General features: G+C 44.0%; 1 pseudogene; it reads right to left on the minus strand.

The window, feature by feature from the left end:
• Positions 1 to 205: 205 nt before the first annotated feature.
• On the minus strand, positions 206 to 1,182 carry LOC120366058 (eukaryotic translation initiation factor 1-like; annotated as a pseudogene).
• Positions 1,183 to 8,215: the final 7,033 nt, after the last annotated feature.

Genomic DNA, 8,215 nt, shown 5'->3' on the forward strand with positions numbered 1-8,215 from the left:
TTTAATGCCAGTTATGAAGGGACTTTTCTTTTTTGTCCGTGTGGCTCTTTTCAGTTTATTACATGAAGGACTTACAAGCTAAGAGCAGACTCCAAATGGTTACCTCATACACAATGTGAGGTGTTTAATTATGTGACAAAGACAGAGGGGCAATTCTGCTCATTGCAAGGAAATCCTCACTTGAGCTTCAGTGAGCCACAAACACTTAAAACCCATGAACCTTCAGCTGATTGTCCTTAGCCAGTGCAATCTCTGCAAGGAATCGATGTAGGTTCTTGCTCTGCTCACTCTGTAGCAGAATTAGTTCTCCATATTCTGAATGCTTGATTACAGGCAAATTTCTTCTTACGCGCTTTAACTAGTTTCTTTTTTCTTTTCTTTTCTTTTTTTTTGAAACAGTCTCACTTTGTCACCCAGGCTGGAGTGCCGTGGCACAATATCTCTGTTCACTGCAACCTCCATCTCCCAAGTTCAAGCAATTCTCCTGCCTCAGCCTCCCGAGTAGCTGGGACAACAGGCGTGCACTACCATGCCCAGCCAGTTTTTGTATTTTTACTAGAGACGGGGTTTCAGCATGTTGGCCAGGCTGATAACCAACTCCTGACCTCAGGCAATCCACCCACTTCGGCCTCCCAAAGTGCTGCGATTACAGGTATGAGCCACCACACCTGGCCTAGTTTCTTTTTATGGTGGTCATCAGCAATTCCTTGGACAGTAGTAAGAGTTCTTCCTACCATTTCTCTGTTAAATTCTTTAATTTTTATTTTAATTTTTTTATTTATTTATTTTTGAGACAGCGTTTCGCTCTTGTTACCCAAGCTGGAGTACAATGGTGTAATCTCAGCTCACCACAACCTCCGCCTCCTGGGTTCAAGCAATTCTCCTGCCTCAGCCTCCCGAGTAGCTGGGACTACAGGCACGTGCCACCATGCCCAGCTAATTTTTGTATTTTAGTAGAGACGGGGTTTCACCTTGTTGACCAGGATGGTCTCCATCTCTTGACCTCGTGATCCACCCGCCTCGGCCTCCCAAAGTGCTGGGATTATAGGCGTGAGCCACCGCGCCCGGCCCTGTCAAATTCTTATATGGTTATAATCCTCAGTGCCAGCGGGAAGCAGGTCATCACCCCTAGTTGCATCCAGCAAAGAGGTCAAAAGAGTAGATGTTCTGAATAGTAAACATACCACACAATTCCTTTCCTCAGCGGAAACTGCCTACAGAAGGTAGCAGTGGAAGAAGTGAGAGGAAGTGAGCAAAAGGTGGGGCATAGAGCATCAGGAAGCAAGGGGGCTCAAAGGGAAAGCTGCTGAGTCCTCAGTGGTGGCTCAGTAACTGGGGTCATGAAAGGCCTTGAGGTTTTGAGTTCAATCTCTTGGTGTCTCGCACTCTCTTGCCCTTCCATATTCCACCATGAATGACTCAACGAGGTCATCAACAGACACCAGCACCTTGATATTGGACTTATCTGCCTCCAGAACTGTGAAAAATACATTTCTTTTCTTTATAAACTACCCAGTCGGTGGTGTTCTGTTATAGCAACACAAAATGAACTAAAAGTATCTTGCTAATAAATATATAATTTTAACCATGGGTTTTAAGATCTGGAGCTGACTGGAAATATTGGACTTCCTCTAAAGATTCTGTACTCAGAGCTGAATGCAGTAACTAGATGTAATTTTGGATGTGAAGGTGCTTGAAGTGGTATGTAGTATAATCCTAACAACAGAACAAGACCCCATCTCAAAAAAAACAACATAAAAAGGATATTAAGTAGCTTATAAAATAAATGGGAGGGCTGAAGAACCACATTCTGAGCTACATAATGAGAAGAGCCAAAACCAAGTTGCAGAACTGGTCTGATGACAAGACATGACTGCCATGATTAGAGAGCTCCAGATACACTGCTTGTGCCAATGATACCATGACCAGCAGATACTGGACTGATCACTACCCTGCAGTTACTGCTTTTCCAGGAAGTGAATCTCCTGAAACCAACTTTTCTAGCAAGCTCTGAGGGAGGTGTGCCTGACTGGCAGAGCCCAGTCCACATGCCAGTGCTCTAGCTGCAAGGCAGGTGGAAAAAAGAGTACCTAGCACTTTCAGTTTCTGTAGGGGATGGTAGGCCCTGTATCTCTGACTCATCACCTGATGGAATTCCCTAAATAAAAGAAAAAGGGCTAGGGTGCTGTGGACCCAGCATATATGTCATGTCCCTCTACCTGTAACTCTCAAGACCACTCCTGTAAGGGGCATTAACTTTGGATTAGTACCAGTATATCTCACAAAGCCTACTGCAAACAAGGCTTACACATTTTAACAACCTCTACTGAGGCTGAGATATTGAATGAAGGTTGGTTTAAGACAGGTGTAAGTTCTCACCAAGGAAACTGTTGCCTCCGCCACATCAGAAAACTAGAAAATTAGGAAGCCATTGTTCCAACTTTTGGCTCCAGGAACACATTACCTTAGCCAGGATCTGGGGAACAGGAAGCCACTGCCAGAGCTGTTGGTACCAGAGCCATGACATACTGAATCCTCACATGTGACTTCATTTTATCCCCTGCTTCAACTCAGTTAGGCTTGTATCTGATTGGGAGACTCAGACACATTCAGAGACTAAGCTTCAAGAAAGGCATTCAGAGACTAAGCTTTAAGACTAAGGCCGGGCACGATGACTTACACCTGGAATCCCAGCACTTTGGGAGGCCAGGGTGGGTAAATCCGGGTCAGGAGTTTGAGACCAACCTGGCCAACATGGTGAGACCTCGTCTCTACTAAAAATGCAAAAATTAGCCGGGCTTGGTGGCCGGCACCTATAATCCCAGCTACTCAAGAGGCTAAAGCAGGAAAATCACTTGAACCCAGGAGGCGGAGGTTGTAGTAGATGGCATTATAGGCATGTGCTGCCTGGTTAATTTTTATATTTTTAGTAGAGACAGGGTTTCGCCATGTTGACCAGGCTGGTCTCGAACTCCTGGCCTCAAGTGATCTGCGTGCCTCAGCCTCCCAAAGTGCTGGGATTACAGGACTAAGCCAACGCTCCCGGCCTACACCAATCTACTTTTGATAGTGAGTGAGAAAGATGAGTCCTAGGGAACATAATGCCAGGACAGCAGGACAACAATGAGAAATCTATTTCTTTTTCACAGTCTTTGTTTTTAGATAACCTTTATTTTTTAATTTATAAAATATTGCAAAATATTTAAACAATACAAACATAAAGTAAAAAATGAAAGTGTCCCTTAAATTCATTTCAAAAGTAACTGCAGTAAATAGTTTGCATATTTGTCCATCAAACATTATCTATCTATCCAACATTTTCTATCTGTCTGTCCTTCTGAGTGTATATATGTGTATAGTGTTCATGGCTTTGAATTCCTTCCTTATAAATGTTTTGTTGACCAGAGCACTGGGTCTGAATTTGTCTCGCAGCCCTGTAAACTATTAAGGCCGTAAACCACGTCCTTAATTAATCCCTTAAAAGTTGTATCTCTAATGAAACTCCTCGAAGCAAACAAACCTGCCCGAGCCAGCTGTGTACTCCTGCTCCTTGGTGGTAGATGCTTGAAATCCAGGCTCCTCTATTCCCTCTTGGATTCTGCCAAAATTTTCTAGGCAATTTCTGTAATTTACTCCAAAGGAATTCCCTAATGCAGTGACATCCTTTGTTTTTGTCCTCCCAAACTCCTCCCCCTCTTCTGATCACAAGCCTATGCTCTCCCTGGGCCACAGGGACAGGAGCAAAACCCAAGGCAGGTTAATCAGCATTTTTCCTGAGACTTTTCAAAGCAGAGTTTGAAGGAAGCTGTTCCTTGTCTTCCGGTTAAAAAAAAAAAAACGTCTGGACGCGGTGTTTCATGCCTGTAATCCCAGCACTTTGGGAGGCCAAGGCGGGAGGATCACAAGGTCAGGAGTTTGAGACCAGCCTGGCCAGCATGGTGAAACCCCTCTACTAAAGATACAAAAAAATTAGCCAGGCATGGTGGTGGGCACCTGTAATCCCAACTACTCTGGAGGCTGAGGCAGGAGAATCACTTGAACCTGAGAGATGGAGGTTTCAGTGAGCCGAGATCACACCATTGCATTCTAGCCTGGGCAACAGAGCAAGAATCTGTCTCATTAAAAAAAAAAGAGAGAGCCAGACAGGGTGGCTCACACCAACACTTTGGGAGGCCAAGGCAGGTGGATTATTTGAGGTCAGGAGTTCAGGACCAGCCTGGCCAATGTGGTGAAACCCTGTCTCTACTAAAATACAAAAATCTAGCCAGGCAGGGTGGCACTTGCCTATACTGCCAGCTACTCAGGAGGCTGAGGCAGGAGAATCACTTGAATCCAGGAGGTGGAGGTTGCAGTGAGCCAACATCACACAACTGTACTCCAGCCTGGGTGACAGAGAGAAACTCTGTCTCAAAAAAAAAAAAAAAAAAAAAAAAGTGATTATGTGAATCTGAAACTGCTGGTGGTCACAGATCTACCTTCATGATGAAGTCAGATTTATCCTCCAAAGCAATTGCACTACATATAAATAAGCTTTTCTAACAGTTTATTGACATATAATTCACAATGTAGGAAGAAAGGTCAGTCAAATTCTTTATTATATGATACATAGGATTCATCCTTGTGCCATATAAGGTAATATTCACAGGTTTGAAGGATTAGGAGGTAGATCTCTTTGGGGCTCATTATTTAGCCTGTCACTTCGGATAATAATGGATTATACCACATAGGGCTATTGTGAGCATGAAGTGAATTAACACATATAAAACTTGTATATAGATAGCCCTCAATAAATCCTGGCTATTGTTTTTATTATTCATTTCCATAATGCACCTTGTTTTTTTGGCCATGTCATGTCTGAGCCCTCTTCTTTCTTTGGGGAAGGTCCTATTTTATGGATCTCAATAGGATGTGGAAGTCCTGTTTGAATTACTGAAGTTGAAGAGAGAATGTATTTTCCTTCCACCCCTCTCATCTAGTCCAGGAGCCAATGAACAGGGCTTGGTCAATAAGTTTCTCAATCCTGGGACACTGGAGTCTTATTGGACTCAGTGTGAGATTATTAAGGACTGTAACAATGATGTCAAGTGTTTGACAGCAACAAGTGCCTACTGGAGGTGTCATAATCAGACTTTTCTTGTGGTAAGGTATGATCAAAACTATCTAGCTTCTTACGGCCAGGTGTGGTGGCTCACACCTGTAACCCTAGCACTTTGGGAGGCTGAGGCGGGTGGATCACGAGGTCAGGAGTTCGAGACCAGCTGACCAACATGGTGAAACCTCATCTCTACTAAAAATACAAAACTTAGCAGGGCGTGGTGGCACATGTCTGTAATCCCAGCTACTCAGGAGGCTGAGGTAGGAGAATTGCCTGAACCTGGGAGGCGGAGGTTGCGGTGAGCCAAGATCGTGCCACTGCACTCCAGCCTGGGCGACACAGTGAGACTTCGTCTGAAAAAAAAAAAAAAAAGACTAGCTTCTTTTGGCCAGACAAATTGCTTTCTATTCATTTCCCAAGGCTGCCCTTCCTGTTTTCCCCGTCTTTCTACAAGTTACATAATCTCCTTCTGATAAATTCCTTTTCTGCCTTAGTTATCCCACTTTTTTGGCTTCTAATGTTGCAACCAACAACCCTGGTTGGCATTCTATTGGGATTCTGCTTGCAGCAGTTAATTAACTATTATTGTTCGACTTTTGGATGATGTGCCCTGAAAGTAAGACTTCATAGACTTGATTAGAACAATTTCACAGCATTGAAAAATTCAAGAAAGAGTTAACTGATTATATCACTTACAGTAAGAAACCAAAAATTCCAGTTTAGATTTTCCAGTTCAAAGCAAATTTTAAAATTCAGAACAATTGTGAAATGTGGCAGAAAGCCCTTCTGCTTGTATCCAGCAACCTGGCACTGCAGAACACCAGATTCAGACATGTATTAATTTCAACAAATGGTACAGGAACAACTGGATAGCCACACACAAAAGAATGAAATTTGACCTCCAGGCCGGGTGTGGTGGCTTATGCCTGTAATCCCAGCATTCTGGGAAGCCAAGGTGGGCAGATCACCTAAGGTCAGAAGTTAAAGACCAGCCTGGCCAACATGGTGAAACCTCGTCTCTACTAAAATGCCAAAAAAAAAAAAATCAGTTGGGCGTGGTGGCACATGCCTGTAGTCCCAGTTACTTGGTTGGGAGGCTGAGGCACAAGAATCTCTTCAACCTGGGAGACAGAGATTGCAGTGAGCCGAGATCATGCTACTGCATTCAAGCCTAGGTGATAGAATGAGACTCCTTCTATCCTACCTTATGCTATACATGAAAATTAGCTCAGAATGGATAAGAGACCTAAATGTAAGAACTAAAACTATAAAACTCCTAGAAGAGGCTGGGCATGGTGGCTCATGCCTGTAATCCCAGCACTTTGGGAGGCCAAGGCAGGCAGATCACAAGGTCAGAAGATCAAGACCATTCTGGATAACATGATGAAATCCCATCTCTACTAAAAAAACAAAAATTAGCTGGGTGTGGTGACACGCGCCTGGAGTCCCAGCTCCTCGGGAGGCTGAGGCAAGAGAATTGCTTGAAGCCAGGAAGTGGAGCTTGCAGTAAGCCAAGATCAAATCACTGCACTCCAGCCTGTGTAACAGAGCAAGATTCTGCCAAAAAAAAAAAAAAAAAGAAAGAAAGAAAGAAAGAAAGAAAAGAAAAGTGGGGGGGCAGTGGTGGGACGGCAGGGTGGAAAATTTTAAAAAACAGAAAAATGAGGCCAAGTGTGATGGCTCACGCCTATAATCCCAGCAATTTGGGAGGCCAAGGCAGGTGGATCACCTAAGGTCAGGAGTTTGAGACCAGGCTGGCCAACATGGTGAAACCCCATCTCTACTAAAAATACAAAAAATCAGCCAGCTGTGGTGGCACATGCCTGTAATCCCAGCTACTTGGGAGGCAGATGCAGAAGAATTGCTTGAATCTGGGAGGCAGAGGTTGCAGTGAGCTGAGATCGTACCATTGCACTCCAGCTGGGGCAACAGAGAGAGACTCTGTCTTAAAAAGGAAAACAAAAAAGAAAAGAAAAAGTACATAAGTTGGGGATATCTCAAAAGCAAAATCATGTATCTGAGAAGGGACTTGTTCAGAATATGTAAAGTGCTTTTACAACTCAATAATAGCTTGTTGTAAAGTACTTTTACAACTCAAAAAGACACATAGCTCAATTTAAAATTGGGCAAAGGCTTTGGGAGGCCAAGGTGGGAGGGTTGCTTGAGTCCAGGAGTTTGAGACCAGCCTGGGCAACATAGCAAGACCTCATCTCTACCAACAATTTAAAAATTAGCCACACATGGTGACATGTGCTTGTAGTCTTAGCTTGTTTGGAAGTTGAGACAGGAGAATCCCTTGAGCCCAGGAGTTGAAAGCTACAATGGTCTATGATCATGCTGCCATCCGGCAGCCCGGGTAACACCGTGAGACCCTATCTCTTAAAAAACAACCAAACAGGCCAGGAGCAGTGGCTCATGCCTGTAATCCCAGCACTTTGGGAGGCCGAGGCAGGTGGATTACCTGAGGTCAGGAGTTCGAGACCAGTCTGACCAACATGGTGAAACCCCATCTCAATTAAAAAAAAAAAAGAAAGAAAAGAATTCGAATGGACATTTGTACAAAGAAAGAATGCCAATAGCCAATAAGCACATGAAAAGGTGTTCAACATCACTCATCATTAGTTATTAGAGAAATATAAAGCCGGGCACGGTGGCTCAAGCCTGTAATCCCAGCACTTTGGGAGGCTGAGGTGGGTGGATCACGAGGTCAAGAGATCGAGACCATCCTGGTCAACATAGTGAAACCCCGTCTCTACTAAAAATACAAAAAAAAATTAGCTGGGCATGGTGGCACGTGCCTGTAATCCCAGCTACTCAGGAGGTTGAGGCAGGAGAATTGCCTGAACCCAGGAGGCGGAAGTTGCGGTGAGCCGAGATCGCGCCATTGCACTCCAGCCTGGGTAACGAGCGAAACTCTGTCTCAAAAAAAAAAAAAAAAAAAAGAGAAATATAAATTAAAATCACAAGGAGATGCCACTTCACACCACTGACTTCCGTAGAAGGAAGGGGGTATAGGACATTGAGTTCAACCAATGATTGATAGCCAGCCAGTGGCCAATGATTCAATCATTCATGCTTACATAATGAAGCCCCCAAAAAAACTCTGGACAGGACAGGCAC

Source organism: Saimiri boliviensis, chromosome 11 (assembly GCF_048565385.1).
Source record: "Saimiri boliviensis isolate mSaiBol1 chromosome 11, mSaiBol1.pri, whole genome shotgun sequence".
Taxonomy (NCBI): domain Eukaryota; kingdom Metazoa; phylum Chordata; class Mammalia; order Primates; family Cebidae; genus Saimiri; species Saimiri boliviensis.